Consider the following 18975-nt stretch of genomic DNA (forward strand, 5'->3'; position numbering starts at 1 on the left):
TCTCACCCAATAACTACTCAGTCCCCTCCTGGGGATTTCAAACACTACTATCATTTTTCTGCTGCTGTTCCAACTATTTTCCTCTACCACATGCTTTTTGGTAACTTCTCATACATTTGCAGTTGCTCCTGCTCCTTCCAACACGTATGTCGCAAAATAACAATCCATTACACTCACAACTAAATCCTATGAAAATAAAAAATAAAAATAAAACACTGGCATACACAAAAGGTCACCTATAATAGCACAAAAGAACATTGTTATTTCAGCTGTTATAATTCAGCAATAAAGCAAGAAAAATTCCACAATGCAAGTGTATCATACCTCTCATGTCAGTGAAGGACATTAGCATAGCATGTCTGAACCTCATACAAGAAACCACATCACAAACCAACCACACTGAAATCAAATTTGTCGCCACATGCGAGACACTGTTTCAGTACAATAAAACCAGTGGTTTACCAAATGCTGTTATCAACATCATGCTGAACATACATCCTATCCAAATACTTTATACTTAAGCACAGTGAATCTCGTCATTCACATTATGACTATTCATGCTAAGAGAAGCAAACATTACAGTGTTTACAAATGCCACTGATGGTGCAGAACTAATGAAACACATACCTGTATTCTGTTCAGTGACACACAACACTCAATTATTCTACGAGACTGCCAAAATGTTTAATACTACAACAGTATGCTGTCACTTACAATATTTCTAGCAGTCCACAGAACAGGTATGTTAACAAACCTGTATCTCCTTTTCTCCCTCTGACACTCACCCCAATACCTTACTCTGCACCCTGAGACTGCCTCTACTTCACAACATGACACCATGAATTGAGTTACATGCATTATACATGAACTACTATTAGACAAAAATCAAGTAACACAATCTAAGTATTAACACTCACTGCAATTCAAACCATAGATAAATACAAGGTGGAGCAAATAAGAATGGCCTGGACATGTTTTAACAAATTTGTGGGCTCATTAAATGACGAGGAAATGACCTATACTTCTTCGAACAGCATGTGAAAGTGCCCACACAGCTGGGAGAACCTTTGAGCAAATTTACACAAACTCCACACCTGACAGTTTATTAAAAGTCTGCCTTTGCAGACCTAGATGGCCATCTACGTCACCTGATCATTCAGTGTGCAATAACTTTGTGCAACGTGTCATCAAATCTAAGGTGTATCGCAACAAATCTCGTAGTCTTCAAGAACTGTAGTAGAACGTTTTTGATGAGACTGCAGCCAGTAAGGTTCGTACTGAATTTCCTTTCCTATGGAGTGATTCTTAGTACACTGAAATTCTGTTCTTCAGGCCATTTTTATTACTGCACCATGTACAAAATATTTACATCATCACATAAATGTCAACTTCAGTCAAACATATTATTATTCCATGGACACCTGTTGCAACCGACATTACACAAAACACCAAGGCTCCAACAGCAATTGTCTACTTTCCTCTGCACACACATTTATCCTGAAACAAACTAAGCCACTTCCAACCACAAAAACTGGATAATGCCTAATGAAAAACCATCACTATACATGACCAAAGATATAATCATTTTGCTTTAATCAACGGCACTCTCAATCTATTTCCTCATTCTACTTCACTAAAATCATCTCTTTTGCAAATAAATGAATACAGATTGTCCCATACAAAAGGGCTATATACAACTGCATAAAAGAACACTGTAATTTCAGCTGTTACCAATTTAGAAATAATTCAAGAAAAATTAACCAATCCATAATGCAAGTGTGTTGTATCTGTAACACCAGTGATGGACATTATTAGCACAGCATGTCTGATTGAACCTCTTACAGCAAACCACATAACCAAACAAGCATGCTCAAATCTAATTTATGCCACCACACGGAAGGCACAGTTCATTAACAAGAAGCTTAACCAATGTTGTGACCAACAGAATCCTGAATGTACATCCTTTCCAAACACTTCAAACTAAAGCACCGTGACTCATCATTCACATTATGACTATTCATCATAAGAGGCATAACAAATATTAAAGTGTTAGCTAAAGCCATTAATGGTGCAGAATTAATGAAACACTTGCCTCTATTCTGTCCTGTAAAACACAACACCTGTTTTAAGTCTAACAAATACTCTCACATACAGCCAAACATTTCAATGGTACAACAGTATGATACGTACCAATGATGTGTCACACTCCTCCAATACTTGTCCCACCATCACACAGTATTTAACTGATATTTGGGCACCAATGCCTAAAGGCTGTCTACCACAAGAATATCCACACTGCCAGTATTTCAAAACTACATACACAAATCCCCCCATCTTCCCCAAAATGAGGTAACTTTCCCAACACCTCATGCATTCCCAATAATTAATCAATAAGCCAGCTGACTTCCCTCTGCTGATGAACATGTATGTATATATGTCTATTCCTGCTATATATACAAAAACAAATATGATGTGACTTGGCAAACAAAAGCGCTGGCAGGTCGATAGACACACAAACACACACACAAAATTCAAGCTTTCGCAACCGACAGTTGCTTCGTCAGGAAAGAGGGAAGGACAGGGAAAGACGAAAGGATGTGGGTTTTAAGGGAGAGGGTAAGGAGTCATTCCAAACCCGGGAGCGGAAAGACTTACCTTAGGGGGGAGAAAAGGACAGGTATACACTGAAGGGCAAGTTCCCATCCCTGGAGTTCTGACAGGTTGGTGTTAGTGAGAAGTATCCAGATAACTGACAATGTAACACTGTGCCAAGATGTGCTGGCCGTGCACCAAGGCATGTTTAGCCACAGGGTGATCCTCATTACCAACAAACACTGTCTGCCTGTGTCCATTCATATGAATGGACAGTTTGTTGCTGGTCATTCCCACATAAAAAGCTTCAGTGTAGGCAGGTCAGTTGGTAAATCACATGGGTGCTTTCACACGTGGCTCTGCCTTTGATCGTGTACACCTTCCGGGTTACAGGACTGGAGGAGGTGGTGGTGGTAGGGTGCATGGGACAGGTTTTACACGGGGGGCAGTTGCAAGGGTAGATGCCAGAGGGTACGGAAGGAGGTTTGGGGATTTCATACAGGAAGGTTAGGTGGATGGCAGAAAGACACTCTTGGTGGAGTTGGGAGGATTTCATGAGGGATGGATCTCATTTCAGGGCAGGATTTGAGGAGAGCCACATTCAGAATCTGATCCAGTCCCAGAAAGTACGCTGTCACAAGTGGGGGCACTTTTGTGGTTCTTCTGTGGGAGGTTCTGGGTTGGAGGGGATGAGGAAGTGGCACTGGTTATTTGCTTCTGTACCAGGTCGGGAGGGTAGTTGTGGGATGCGAAAGCTGTTTTCAGGTTGTTGGTGTAATGGTTCAGAGATTCCGGACTGGAGCAGATTCGTTTGCCACGAAGACCTAGGCTGTAGGGAAGGGACCGTTTGATGTGGAATGGGTGGCAGCTGTCATAATGGAGGTACTGTTGCTTGTTGGTGGGTTTGATGTGGAAGGACGTGTTAAGCTGGCCATTGGACAAATGGAGGTCAACGTCAAGGAAAGTGGCATGGGTTTTGGAGTAGGACCAGGTGAATCTGATGGAACTAAAGGAGTTTAGGTTGGAGAGGAAATTCTGGAGTAGTAGTTCACTGTGAGTCCAGATCATGAAGATGTCATCAATAAATCTGTACCAAACTTTGGGTTGGCAGGCCTGGGTAATCAATTAGGCTTCCTCTAAGCGACCCATGAATAGGTTGGCGTACGAGGGGGCCATCCTGGTACCCATGGCTGTTCCCTTTAATTGTTGGTATGTCTGGCCTTCAAAAGTGAAGAAGTTGTGGGTCAGGATGAAGCTGACTAAGGTAACGAGGATAGTGGTTTTAGGTAGGGTGGCAGGTGATCGGCATGAAAGGAAGTGCTCCATCGCAGCGAGGCCCTGGATGTGCAGAATATTTGTGTTTAAGGAAGTGGCATCAATGGTAACAAGGATGGTTTCAGGGTTAACAGACTGGGTAAGGATTCCAGGCGTTCGAGAAAGTGGTTGGTGTCTGATGAAGGATGGGAAACTGCATGTAATGGGTTGAAGGTGTTGATCTACGTTCTGTGGGGGCTTGGTAACCAGCTACAAACGAGGGCTGTTTGCACAGAGACCAGCTCAGTAGACTACAGTCCATGAAACAACAGCACAAAACTAAAAGTATCAATGCATCTGGTCAAACTATCTGCAAAACTTAATTATATCTTTTATGACATTATCCAGTTCATTCTGAAACCGCGAAGTTATCAACACACCCACCTAACACCACACACGTGCTTAACACTATAGCAATTACTGCTGTTTCTACCAGTGCTTACAAAATGAAGGAACAGCAGTTATTACCATCTACCTCCAATGACAACTTGATGATTTTCCTAAGATTATTTATGCTTTAGATAATGCTTCATTCTAGTTGCCATGACTAGCACCTGCTGATATATTCCAATTTGCTTTGATCTCTTCTAACTCTTGGAAAACAGGTGTTCAGTAATTATGTCATCATTCATGGCCACTACGTGGGTATATATTCATGAAACAATCGTCAAATTGTGCCACATGTAACACACATTTCGTATTACATTAAAAACCACTAGATTCCCTCAAAGCACCCATCCCACAAAAATGAGTATTGTAAAGAATGCCACATTTGCCCTACATACAGTTAAATCTCACATCACTGCAACAATGTACTCACTAAAACATTTCTGAGCATTCCCTCTCAGCTGTTGCTATGTTATTAGTACCTAACATGCACCAAAATGAGCGCACTTGTTGGTTATACAGATACAGAAAGGCCACTCCAAACACAATCCAAGATAAAATGATGAACTTTCATGCTGTAGCTACAGTCTCATTAGATGATACTATTCCAGTTGACACTAACAACAATTTCATGCACTAAAATCACCTGCCATCTTCATTCAACCTTTTTCCTTTCCCTCCATCCTGAGAACAAGCTACTGACTCCAAAAGCTTCCATAAAACCTTGGTTCGTATAGGTGTTCTCCTGCTTGCACTTTGTGAACAGATTTTTAATCTATCCGATTACCTTATATTTTGTATAGTAGCACCTAATAATGTTATGTCAAGTTTAAGCCTTAATGATACTAATGTCCAACACATTATTCTTATTTTAACACACTGACATTAACACCATAAAAGCAATGCCATCTCTTACTATGGACCTTTATGAATTATTCAGCAAATCACCCATGCAATATTCATGCATTAAACCATAATGTGATACATCATTTCCTCTCCATCATGCAAAGAGGTGCATACATAGCTCCCATGATTGCTCAGTGCCAAACTGTTCCTATGTTGCGAGAATGAGATTTTCACTCTACAGCAGACAGTGTGCTGATAAACTTCCAGAAAGATTAAAACTGCGTGCTGGACCAAGACTCTAACTCGGGACCCAGACAAAGTCCCGAGCTTGAGCCTCCGACCAGCACACAGTTTTCATCTGCCAGGAAGTTTCAAATTTTCCCATGTTAATCACATTCTCATATGCACAAACGGCCTGACACTTCTAAACTGACTGCTCAACATTAATAAAGTGACAGGTTGGAACAGCATAACTGCTAAGCCCACATAGAACAGGCAGAAATTGTACCAAAACCATTGAATTAATCTTACTTCAACCTTGTAACACTGCTCAAGGAACTAATGCTGCTGCTATGAACCTCGACAACGCATTGTTTTACACATAGCCAAAAACAATGTCAGCCGTCTTAAGTAAAATTACACTCTCTGCCTAGTATATACAGACTCTACATGCTTACAACCATTTCTGCAATCATTCGTAATTTGTGTTCAATGGATTACTAGCAATATTCTGTCTTAACCAACCTGCACTACTACTGTTCTCCACTCACTCAAAGTCAACACTCTTCAAACAACAGGCTACCTGTATTTATAAACATGACACTATGAACGAAAGTGATATACCTTATGCATACACTAATGTTAGACAAAATCAAGTTACATGATCTAGATGTTATGCCCACTGCAATCAAAACCATAGGTAAATACAAAATCTTTACTACTAAACGTGACATACATTTCAACTTCACCAAATACATTTATTTTCCATGACACCTGTTGTAGCCAATACATTACATAAAACATAATGACACCACAGCAATAGTACAAATTCTCGACATCTCAGTTGAGACAACAGGAAACTAACCAAACTCTTTCACAGCCCCTCATCCTCCTCCTATCACATCCCTCCCTATCTTTTAAAAACCACACTTTCATTGAACTGCAGCTGTTACAACTATTATTTTCTAAATGTACATTTTTTGATAAATTCTCAAATATTTGGAGTTGTTCCTGCTCCTTACAAGATGTACATCATAATATAGCCTTAAATTTTAACTACAACCATTGCCTCTGAAAATAAATGAATACGAAGTGACCCCATACAAAAGGGTTATACATAATAGCATAAAAGAAAACATGTAAGATGAAAATAATTCACAATAACGCAATAAAAATTAAGATATCCACAATGCAAGTGCGTCATACCTCTTACACTGATGGAAATTAGCACACAATGTCTGAGAAAACCTCAAACAACAACCCGTGTAACCAAGCAAGCATGCTCATAACAAATATATGCCAACACATGAAAGGAACTACTCCAGTGCAATAAACCCAGAGGCTTAAATAATGTTGTGATAACCGAGTCCTGAACATATATCCTTTACAAAAGCTGTAAACTGAAGCACACAGAATCTCAGCATTCGCATTACGACTAATCATCCAAAAATGCACAAGAAAAATTACAGTGTTATGTGAAGTCACTGATGGTGCAAAACTAATGAAACACATACCTCTACACTGTTCAATGAGACGAATCACATCATCTTCAGTAACTCAAATAAATACTCTAAAATACAGCCATACATCTCAATGCTACATCAGCAGAAGAATGCCACTAAACTGTGACCTCCTTACAAAATATCCTACCTCAGAAAGAATGTATTTGATCTTTGGACATCACTGCCTAAAGGCAGTCTGCAACTATTGAAACTATTCACATCTCCAACATTTCGGAACTACTTTCTAGAAATCGTCCACACCTTTCATGCAGTGAGATGTCTTTTCCAATATGTCTCGCATCCTCAATTACACAATCAGTAGTTCAACTGATTGCCCTCTGCAGACCAATGTATGTGTGTGTTCTAACAAACATGCCCACTCCTGTTGGGAGGGAAAGAGAGAGAGAGAGAGAGAGAGAGAGAGAGAGAGAGAGAGAGAGAGAGAGAGAGAGAGAGAGAGAGAGAGAGAGAGAGACTAACACACTAGACTACACTCCACAAAACAACAGCATACAATACAGTCACTGCTACAAGTACCAATGCATCTGGTAAAATGTACAGTGAAACAGAATTATATCTTCTAGCCCATCATCCATTTTTTCCTTCAATGCAAAGTCACCAACACACCAAGGTAGCATTAGACTTCTCCTTTACACTATAGAACTACCACATTAAAGCAATTACTTCCTGTTTCTACCTCTACAAATACAGTGCAGACAGCAGTTATTAATTTATTCCACCAATGACAACCTGATGACATTTTTCCTTACATCAATAATGCTACCTATGCCTTGTCCTAGCTCATTAGACAAGTACCTGCTGATATATTCACATTTGCTTATGTCATTTCTAACATTTTGGAAACAAGCACTCAATTATATCATCACTTCATGTCAGCTACATGGGTACAAATTTGTTGAACAACTGCTGAATGCTGCCACATGCAACATTCATCTCACATCACATTAAAAACTATTACATTCCGCAAAAATTATCACTTATAAAACATGGCACTCTTGCCCTTCATTCAGGTAAATCCACTTCACTGATATCTGTAAAGCAAGTAACAATATTAGAGAAGGAAAGCTGCTACTCACCACATAGAGATGTTGAGTAGCATCTTTACTTCTTTAATATTGTTACTTTCATCCTGGATTTTCCATTATAAAGCAAGTAACATACTCATTAAAACAGTTCAGAGCATTCCCTCTCTGCTGCTGCAATGTCATTTGGAAGTGACACATATCAAAAAGACTACACATTTGCAAGTTATATTTATAGAAAAAGGACTCTCAAAACACAATCCCAAGACAAACCAACAAATGAGACTCTCACTGTAGCTACAAATTGATTATATGATACTGTTATTTTTCACAACAGCAAGGGCATTTGACAATGTTAGATCAAGTTTAGGCCTTAGTGATACACACACCGAACACATTATTTTTACATACGGGACTAATCATCCAAAAGCAATGCCATCTCTTAGAATGTACCTCAACAAAATATACGAGGAATCATCCATGCAATAGTCATGTATCGAGCCCTTAATGTGGTACATTATCTTTACTTTTCCATCATGCAAAAAGTTGCAGGCATAGCTCAAACACCCTGCGCCAGACTGTTCCCGTGTTAATCACATTCTGAAATTCACAGACAGCTTGATATTTCTTACCCAACTGAACAACATTACTAAATTAACACAGGCTGAAACAACAAACTGCAAGAAACCGCATATAAGAGACAGAAATGGTACCAAAATGCTCAAGACAATATTAATTTGTCTGTGTACACTGCTCATACAAGTGCTGCCACAATTAAGCTGAACAAAGTGTTGCTTTATTAACATTCAAACACAATAAATGTCTGCTTTTTACACAATATTACACCCTGTCCCTCCTATGTACTTCCCTTACATGCTTACTAACATTTGTGCAAACATTGTAAACATAACATCACATGATTCGCATTCAATGCATCACTAGAAATATTATTCGTCCTACACGCACTCTAATCCCTTACTTTGCAACCTACGGGCTACCTCTACTTCACACCATGACACTATGAATGGAGTAATATACATTATACATGATCTACCATAGAGAAAAATCAAGTAACACACACTACATATTACACTCACTGTAATTAAAACCACAAGTAAATACAAGCAGAGCACATAAAAGTGGCCATAATGATTGGATACGATTCAATGTATATTTGTGGCACCATTAACTGTGAAGAAAATGACATATACTTTCTTCCAACAGGATGGAGTGTATGCCCATACAACCCAACAAACCTTGGAGCACTATTACACAAATTTCATGCCTGACATATACATTATCAGAGGTCAGTCTAGTCGCAGAACTAAGTGGCCACCCATGTCACCTGATCTGTCCGTTTGCAATAACTTGGTGTACCGAGCTATGAAGTTTAATGTGTATCACACTAACCGTCATAGTCTTCAACAACTGCAGCAGAATATTTTGAATGAGACTGCAGCCATTCCAGCAGGCCAACTTTGATCCGCCTTCAGCAACGTGCTGTCCAGTACCCAAAAATGCAGAAAGTTGAATGGTTGTCACTTTCAACATCTGCTATAGTCAAGTTAGTACTGGATTTCTATTCCTGTGCTCCAATTCTTTGTACCCTGGAACACTCTTCTTCAGTCTACTTTTATTTGCTCCACCTTGTACAAATAATTTACATTATCACATAAATATCTATTTCAGGCAAATATATTAATCCTTCATTAAACCTGATGCAACCGAGGCATTACATACAATATTATGGCTGCAACAGCAATAGTCCTCTTTACTCTGCATACACATTTCTGCAGAAACCAACACTGCCACTTACAAACACAAAAAACTGGATACTGCCTAATGAAAAACGATCACTACATCCTAGCACACAATGAGGTGTTTTGCTTTAATCAACAGCAATCGCAATCGCTTTAATCAACAGCAATCACAATCAATTTCCTCATGCCATTCCACTGAAACAAATCACAACACAGTTGCATCTGATGGAGTGTCATAACATGAATAACTTTTCTGCTTCCTCTGCAACATCCAGTACCACTGTAAGTATGAAATTACATGCTGTTCAACAAATTATATACACAACCTGGTTACAAGTTCTCAGTATCACAGATGACACACCAGGAAACTAATCAAACTCTTTGACAGCTTCACACCCTCCTCCAATCGCATCCTGCTCAATACCCTTCCCATCATTTGAAACTCTTAACATTTTGCTACAGCTGTTCCAACTATTCTCTTATAAATCATCTCACATCTCTTGATATTTTCAGAGCGACACCTGAATATGAGCGTGTAAGAGCCTGAAAATGGTTGTGTGTTAAATGAAAGAACCTTAAAACTGTACCGGTATTTTCAATCTCTTCTAGATGTATGTCTGTTGACAACTACTCTAATATTTGCAGTTGCTCATGCTCCTAACAATAAGTACCTCAAAACCTATCCTTCAATTATAACCACAGTTATTTCCTCTAAACATAAATGAGTACAGTGTGACCCATACTAAAGGGTTATACACAAATCCATGAAAGAACACTGCTATTTCAGCTGCTAACAATTCAGGAATAATGCAAGAAAAATTAACCATATTGTAAGTGCATCATACCTATCATGCCACTGATTTATATTAGCAAAGCATAGCATGTCTGTCTGAACACACAGCAAACCATGTAACCAAGCAAGCATGCTCATGTCAAATTTATGGTACCACATGGAAGACACCTTTTCAGGGCAATAAGACCAGAGGCTTAAATGATACTCTGAGCAACTGAATCTTGAACATACATTTTTACCAAATGCTTTAAACTTAAACACAGTGAATCACATCATTTACATTACGACTATTCTTTCTTAGAGGCTCAAGAAATAATATAATGTTAGCTAAATCCACTAATGGTTCAGGACAAATGGAACACATACCTCTACTCCATTCAACAACACACAACTCCTCCTGCAACTCAAACAAATACTCTCAAATGCAGCCAAATATTTCAATGCTACATCATCAGTACGATGCCACTCACCTGTGATCATTCTACAGTATTTCCTCGCTAATTTTTGGGTATCAATGCCAAAAGGCAGTCTACAACAACTAACTACTTTACCAAAATTTTAAAACAACTACATGTGGACCACCCACATCCTTCGTAGAGCATGCCATCTTTTCCAATACAACTTGCATCTTCAATAATTAATCAATCAATAATTAAACTCAGTGCCCTCTGCTAATGATGATGTATCTGTCTCAATAAACATGCTCATTTCTGTTGGATGTCAGTGAGACAGAGAAAGAGAGGTATTTGCACAAAGACCAATCCCACTATAATGCAAGCCATGAAACAACAGCATACAAGATATCACAACTACAAGTGTCTCCGGTCACACAAACAGCAAAATGGAATTATATCTTTTAGCACATCATCTAGTTATTCCTTAAATGCAAAGTAACCAATGCAAAGTCATCAACTTAGTATCACATGCCTGCTTGACACTATAGTTATCACCACACTATAGCAATTACTTAAATGTTTTTACCAGTACTTGAAGAATGAAGACAGCAGTTACTAGTTCATTCCACATATGACTACCTCAAGACTTTTTCCTTACATCAATAATGATTCAGATAATGCTCTGTCCCAGCTGATATGATTAGCACCTGCTGATATATTCACATAGGCTTAGGTTGGTTTCAGCAATTGGGAAAGAAGACTTCAGTAATTACACCAATCACTTCCATGTCAATTAGGTAGACAGAAAATTGTGAAATGATCGTAAAATGGTACCACATACAACATTCATCTCAGATCACATTACAAGACAGTAGATTCGCTTATCTGCAAGAATGAATCTTTATAAAAAGTATGCCACACGTGCCCTTCACACACACTGCTATCTGTAATCCAAATACTCTATTCATAAAAATAATTTTGACCAAAGGCTCTCAGCTGCTATGTTGTTAATACCTGACATATAATGAACCAACTGAACACTTTGAAGTTGCATATATACAGAAAGGCCACTCACAGTACAATCCCAACAAAAACTATTGACCAAGTCGCTCATGCTGTAGCTACAACTCAGTAACATGGTATTACTATACTTCAGAACACCAATTCATCAACACTAAAAACATTTTCATGCAATGTAATGACACATTTCTGATAGTAGCATTTGACAATGTTACATTACATTCAGGCCTTACTGAAATATACATCCAACAGATACTTCTTACATTAACACACCTTGCAAAGGTAATGTTGTATCTGGACATTAGTGAACTACTTGACAAACAACCCACACAATATTCTTACACTGAGCCCTTGTTGTCAATCATCATCTTTTCCTCTTCATCATGCAAAAAGATGCAGACATAGCTCCCAATAGTACTCTGTGCCGAACTGTTCCTATGTTAATTACAATCCCACATGCACAAACGGCTTGACTTTTCTAACTCAATTGCATAACGTTACTAAATTAACACAGTACTAAAACATTATCTGCAAAGAACCACACATATAGGCAGAAATGTTACCAAAAGAGCTTAAATTAACATTAATTCATTCCTGTACACAGCTCAAACAACTAGTACTACCACAATTAATGTGGACAAAGCATTGCTTTTCAATTAATGTGAACAAAGCATTGCTTTACACATAGGCCAACACAACAAATGTATGTTTCTTAAACAAAATTACACTACTATACTACGGAGTATATACAAACTCTACTTGCTTACTAACATTCCTCCAAGTGCTGCAACCTCCCAGTTCTGTGATTTGGTTCAATTAATAATTATAAGTGTTCTATGCTAACCAACCAGTATCTCTTCTACCTCCAACACTCACTTGCATCCAAATCTACAAAGTATCTTTATTTCACAGCAGAACACTCACTGGAAGTAATATACTCTTATATTAGACATGCAGTAATTCGAGACAAAATCAAGTTACAAGACAATATGTTACACTCACTGTAATCAAACAAAAAATACTTAATACTAAAGATCACAATTTTCAACAATATATATTAATTCTGTTCTAAAAAACGCATTACATAAAACATCATGGCTCCAGCACCAACAGACACCTTTCCTCTGCACATACATTTTTCCTGAAACAAACTATGCCACCTCCAACCACAAAAACTGTATGCTGCTTTATGAAAAACCATCATAATAACTTAGCAGAGAAAGAATAATTTTGCATTAATCAACAGTAACCACAATATATTTCCTCGCGCCACTTCCCTGAATCAAATCATAAAAGAGCTCACTTGACGGAGTGTCTTAACATGACGTAACTTTTCTGCTTCATCTGCAACATTTCGTAACACCACAAGGCAGAAATCACATTCAATGTAGTAAGTTATATATACCATGTGGGTAAACATTCTCCTATTCATGGAAGACACAGCAGCAAACTAGCCAAATTCTTTGACAGCTCCTCATCCTCATTCAACAGCATCCTGGCAATCCACTTCCATTCACTTCAAACACAAAATACCATTTTTACCACTTAGCCAATGTTCACCTAAATGGATTGGCAACTCCTGACACACTGAAGCATCACAGGGTTGCACATGCACAAGACATTGCCTCCTCAGACTGTGTTGGTCACAACAAGGACAACGAACTGGACCAATTCACCTGCCAGCTCTTAGCAGCCCACCAGAGTATATTTGAAGACACTGCAGTGGGATTTACGACTTCCCACCAATATCTCGAGACTTACCTGTCAGCCGACTACGCCGAATGCCCCACCCCCATCATTAGGGATTATCAGTGGCATAATCTTCACGTCACACTACATTTATTTACTGTGAGTTCCAGGCACATACTCATTAGTGACCAAAAAGTAGTAGTATTTTTTAATTCAATCTATTGTGGTCATAACAAACCCTTATTTTTGGTTACTTGTGCCTTCCTATTGCTTATGAAGTATCTTTCCATAGGAAATTAAGCAATTTTGTCACTACTGTTCGAACTATTCTTTTCTAAACGTATATTTTCTGATAACTTCTTAAATATTTGCAGTTGTTCTGCTCCCTCTGACATGTATGTTGTAATATAGCCTCCCACTATAGCCACAACCACTTCCTCCGAAAACAAATGGATGCATAGCGACTCATACATGAGGGTAACACACAACAGCATAAAAGAACACTGTCATTTCAGCTGTAAACAATTCAGCAATAAAGCAAGAAAAATTAAGCTATCCATAATACAAGTGTGTCATACTTATGATGCCAATTATGGGCATTAGCATAGCATGTATAACTGACCCTCCCACAACAAAACACAGAACCAAACAATTACGCTCAAATCAAATTTATGCCACCCCATGGAAGGCACGATTTCTGTGTAATGTAACCAGAGGCTAAACCAATGCAGTGATCAACTGAATCCTGAACATACATCTTTTACACATGCTTTAAAGCATAGTGAATCTCATCTTTCACATTTTGACTATTCAGCCTAAGGGGCACAAGAAATATCACAGTGTTACCTGAGGCTACTGATGTGCAGAACTAATTCCTCTACTTTGTAAAATGACACACAATACTTTCTGTAACTTAAAACATGAGCTCAAATACAGAAACATTTAATGTTACTACAGTGTGATGCAGATGGGTCGCAGGTGAATGGCAACATTTACTTTCTCAACCATGCAGTATCTTAATGATCTATGTCCACACTGCCAATATTTTGAAACCACCACATCCTTCACACAGTGAGCTATCTTCCTCAGGACCTCACACATCATTAATGATTACTCAGTAAGTCAACTGACTGCCCTCTGTTGACTATGTATGTGTCACAAGAAACATACCTACTTTTGTTGCAGGACAGAGAGAAGTGTTTGCACCAAGAACACCACACTATAATGCAATCAATGAAACAACAGTATCCAACAGTTACAACTGCATATGCCAATAAATCTTGTCACAAGCAGTGAAAGGGAATTATATCTTTTAGGGCATCATCCACTTACTGCTCCACCACAGTCAGCAACACACCAACCTAACTAAACATGCCTGCTTCACACTACAGCAATTACCACACTATAAAAGTTACTTACTGTTTCTATCAGTACTTACACAATACAGACACAGCAGTTACTACGATATTCTATCAATGACAATCTGATGACATTTTTCCTTATATCATTAATCCTTGAGATATGCTTTGTCCTAGTTGCTAAAAGTAGCACCAGCTGATATTTTCACATTTGCATAGATCAGTTCTAACTCTTGTGAACCAAGACTTTATCACATTACATAACATTAGGTTGGCACAAACTTTTGAAACAACCACCAAATTGTAGCTCATACTTCATCTCAGATCACATTAAAAACCACTTACTTTGCTCAAAGTACACACCCACCAAAATGGCTCTTTATAAAGTACACCACACTTGTCCTTCATACAAACTGCTATCTGTAAAGCAAATACTCTACTCATAAAATTAATTTTGACCATTTTCTCTCTGCTATTGCTACGGTGTTAGTACCTGACACATGCCAAAGCAGCTGTACACTTTCAAGTTATACATATACAGGAAGGCCATTAAAAGCACAATCCCAACAAAAACCAATGACCAAGAGTCTTACACCATAGCTACAAACCAATTACGTGGTATTACTCCATTTCATAACACACATTTGTCAACACTAAAAACATTTTCATGCGATGTAACGATACATTTTGGATGGTAGCATTTGACAATGTTACGCCAGCTTTACGCTTACTGAAATACACGTCCAACAGATTATTCTTACATTAACACACTGACACTAACCTTGCATAAGCAATGTCGTATCTGGACCTCAACAAACTATTTGCCAAATCACCTATGCAATAATCGTGGATTGAGCCCTTATAATGGTACATCATCTTTTCTCTTTATCATGCAAAAAGATTCAGACATAGCTCCCAATAGCACTTTGTGCCAAACTGTTCCTATGTTAATTAAAATCTCAAATGCACAAACTGCTTCACTTTTCTAACTCAACTGCAGAACATTTCTGAATTGAGACAGTCTAAAACAGCTTAACTGCAAAGAACGACATATAACAGGCAGAAATGGTACCAAAAGTGTGATTTACTATTATTTCATCTCTATACATTGCTGAAACAACAAGTGCTGCTACAATTACCCTAACAAAGCAATGCTTTACATATAGCCAAATGCAATGTATGTCTGCTTTACAAACAACATTATACTCTGTCCCTACTATACACACGCTCTACATGTTTACAAACATTTCTACTAACACTGCAGACAAACCAATCCCGTGATTTGTATTCAATTGATTACCAGAAATATTCTGTGTTAACCAACCTGCATCTCTCCTCCTCTTCACCCTCCTACACTCACTCCAATCCATTACTCTGCAACCTAAGGGTTACCTCTACCTTGTAGCATGACACTGCGAATGGAGTATTGTCAATTATACACGACCTACCATTAGACAACATCAAGTAACACAATTTACACTCACTGTAACTAAAACCATAGGTAAATACAGGGAGGAGCACATAGAAGTGGTGGTGATGACTGGATACGTCTCAATGTGTATTTGTGGCAGCATTAACTGATGAGGAAATGACCTATACTTCTAACAGGACAGAGGTAAGTGCTCAGTAAGTGCCCATAGAGCTGAATAAACCTTGGCAAGCACTTACTTATCAGAGGTCAGTCTAGTCACAGAACTAGCTGGCCACCCATGTCAACTGTTCTGTCAGTGTGCGATAACTTTGTGTAGCGAGTCATCAAGTCTAAGGTGTACCACAACAACCTACAGAATCTTCAAGAAATGCAGCTGAACATTTCTGATGAGATTGCAGACATTGCAGACATTCCAGTAGTCCAGCTTTCATCCGCCTTCAGCAACTTGCTGACAAGGACCCAAAAGTGTAAAAAGTAGAATGGTGGTCACTTCCAACATCTGCTATAGTCAGGTTAATACTGAATTTCCATTCCTCTGTTGTGATTCTTTGTACACTAACTCTGTTCTTCACACCATTTTTATTTGCTCCACAATGTTCAAATCATTTACATTATTCCGCCACTTCCAACCACAAAAAATTGGTGACTGTCTAATGGAAGATCAGTATTTCTTAGCAGGTAAAGAATCATTTTGCTTTCCTCAACAGCAATCACATTCAATTTCCTCATGAACCTTCACTGAAAGAAATCACAATGAAGCTGCACTTGACAGAACATCATAACATGAAAAACTTTTCTGTTTCGTCTGCAACACCTGGTATTACTATCAGGATGATATTAACATGCAATGCACAATATTATACACATGACCTCGGTACAAAGTGTTTAAGTCGCAGGTGACAACAGAAAACTAACCAAACACTTTGACAGCTTCACATCCTCTTCCAGTGGCATCCTGCTAAATCCCCTTCCCATTTCTTCGAAATTCATACTATCGTTTTGCTGCAGCTCTTTCCACTCTTCTCCTCCAAACCCAAGTTTTTTAACAACTCCTCAAATATTTGCAGTTGTTTCTGCTCCTTCCAATACATACATAGTAACATAGCCTTAAACTGTAAACACAACCACTTCCTCTGAAAATAATTGAATACAGTGTCATCCATACAAAATGGTCATATATGACATCATACAAGAATACTATCATTTCAGTTGTTAACAATCAGCAATAACACAAGAAAAATTAAACAATCCATAATGGAAGTGTATCATACCTCTCATGCCAGTGATGGACATTAGCATAGCAAGTCTGACAATCTCATGCAACAAACCATGGAACCCATCAACTATGCTCAAATCAAATTTATGCTACCACATGGGAGGAACTGTTTCAGTGTAACAAAACCAGAGGCTTATCACGTTCTGTGATCAACTGAATCTTGAACATACATTCTTTCCATACGTTTCAAAATTGAGCATAGTGAATCTCATCATTCACACTGTCACAGTTTATCCTAAGAGACACAAGAAATGTTACAATGTTAGCCAATGCTAGTGATAGTGCAGAGCTAATTAAATACATACTCTATTCTGTAAAATAACACACGCCTTCTGTAGCTCAAACAAATACTCTCAAATATAGAAACACATTTAATGCTACTATAGTGTGACGCCATTAACCTGCACCTATGACACTCCTACAACATTTCTCATCCTAACCATGCAGTATGACAATCTTTGTGCATCAATACCTAAAGACAATCTACAACTACTACAACTATCAACACTGCCAGTATTTTGAAACGGCTTTTCAGAAACCCCCACATCCATCACACAGTGAGCCATCTTCCTTAGGCCCTCTTGCATCATCAATGATTACTCAGTCAATAAGTCAACTGACTGCCCTGTGTTTATGTATGTGTCTCAATAAACATGCCCATTTCTGTTGGAAGACAGAGAGAGAAAAATAAGGGTGTTTGCACAGGTAACAACACACTATTATGCAATCCAGGAAACAACAGCATGCAAGACTATCACAACTGCAAATACCAATGCATCTGGCCATACAAACAGTGAAAGAGAACTGTATCTTTTAGAACATCATCTAGTTATCCCTCCAATGCACAGTCACCAACACATCAACTTTACATCACATGCCTGCTTCAGACTATAGCAATTACTGCACTATTGCATTTGTTTAATGTTTCTACCTGTACTTACAAAATGCAGACATACCAGTTACTACTTTATTCCACCAGTGGTTACAGTATCATTTTTTCCCTTACATCAGTAATTATTCATATTAGCCAGTACAAATAGCACTTGGTAATATATTAACATTTGCTCATGTTGGATCTAACTCTTGGGAAACAAGGCTTCAGTAATTACATAAATACTTCATGTCCACTAGGTGGGTACGAACTTTTAAAATGATCACCAAATTGTATTGCATACAACATTCATCTCAGATCACATTAAAAACAACTAGATTCATTCACAGTACTCATCCATAACAATGTCTCTTTATAAAATATGTCACACTTGCTCTTTATACACATTTGTATCAGTAAAGCAAATACTCTACTCATTGAAATAATTGTGACCATTGGCTCTCAGCTGCTGCTATAT

General features: G+C 38.3%; 2 long non-coding RNA genes across 33 annotated transcripts in view; one reads left to right on the top strand and one right to left on the bottom strand.

Moving 5' to 3' along the window:
• Positions 1-18975, bottom strand: part of LOC126283963 (uncharacterized) — a 92997-nt gene that overhangs the window by 18590 nt on the left and 55432 nt on the right. For 10 of the 32 annotated variants that reach the window (XR_007551393.1, XR_007551390.1, XR_007551389.1 and 7 more), the window contains 3 exons: positions 17622-17861; positions 17266-17483; positions 7-186 (listed from right to left, as the gene is read on the bottom strand). The exons of 12 other annotated variants lie outside the window; for them this stretch is intronic. This is a non-coding gene — a long non-coding RNA (uncharacterized LOC126283963). Of the gene's footprint in view, positions 9282-9313; positions 12599-16242; positions 16363-17265; positions 17484-17621; positions 17862-18975 lie in introns of those variants that run through there. 10 more of the 32 variants (XR_007551414.1, XR_007551397.1, XR_007551416.1 and 7 more) reach the window with 8 other exon arrangements.
• Positions 4454-18975, top strand: part of LOC126283964 (uncharacterized) — a 26092-nt gene continuing 11570 nt past the window's right edge. The window contains exon 1 of the long non-coding RNA XR_007551419.1: positions 4454-4511. This is a non-coding gene — a long non-coding RNA (uncharacterized LOC126283964). The remainder of the gene's footprint in view (positions 4512-18975) is intronic.

The sequence above is a fragment of the Schistocerca gregaria genome, chromosome 8 (assembly GCF_023897955.1).
Source record: "Schistocerca gregaria isolate iqSchGreg1 chromosome 8, iqSchGreg1.2, whole genome shotgun sequence".
NCBI classification, from domain to species: Eukaryota; Metazoa; Arthropoda; class Insecta; order Orthoptera; family Acrididae; genus Schistocerca; species Schistocerca gregaria.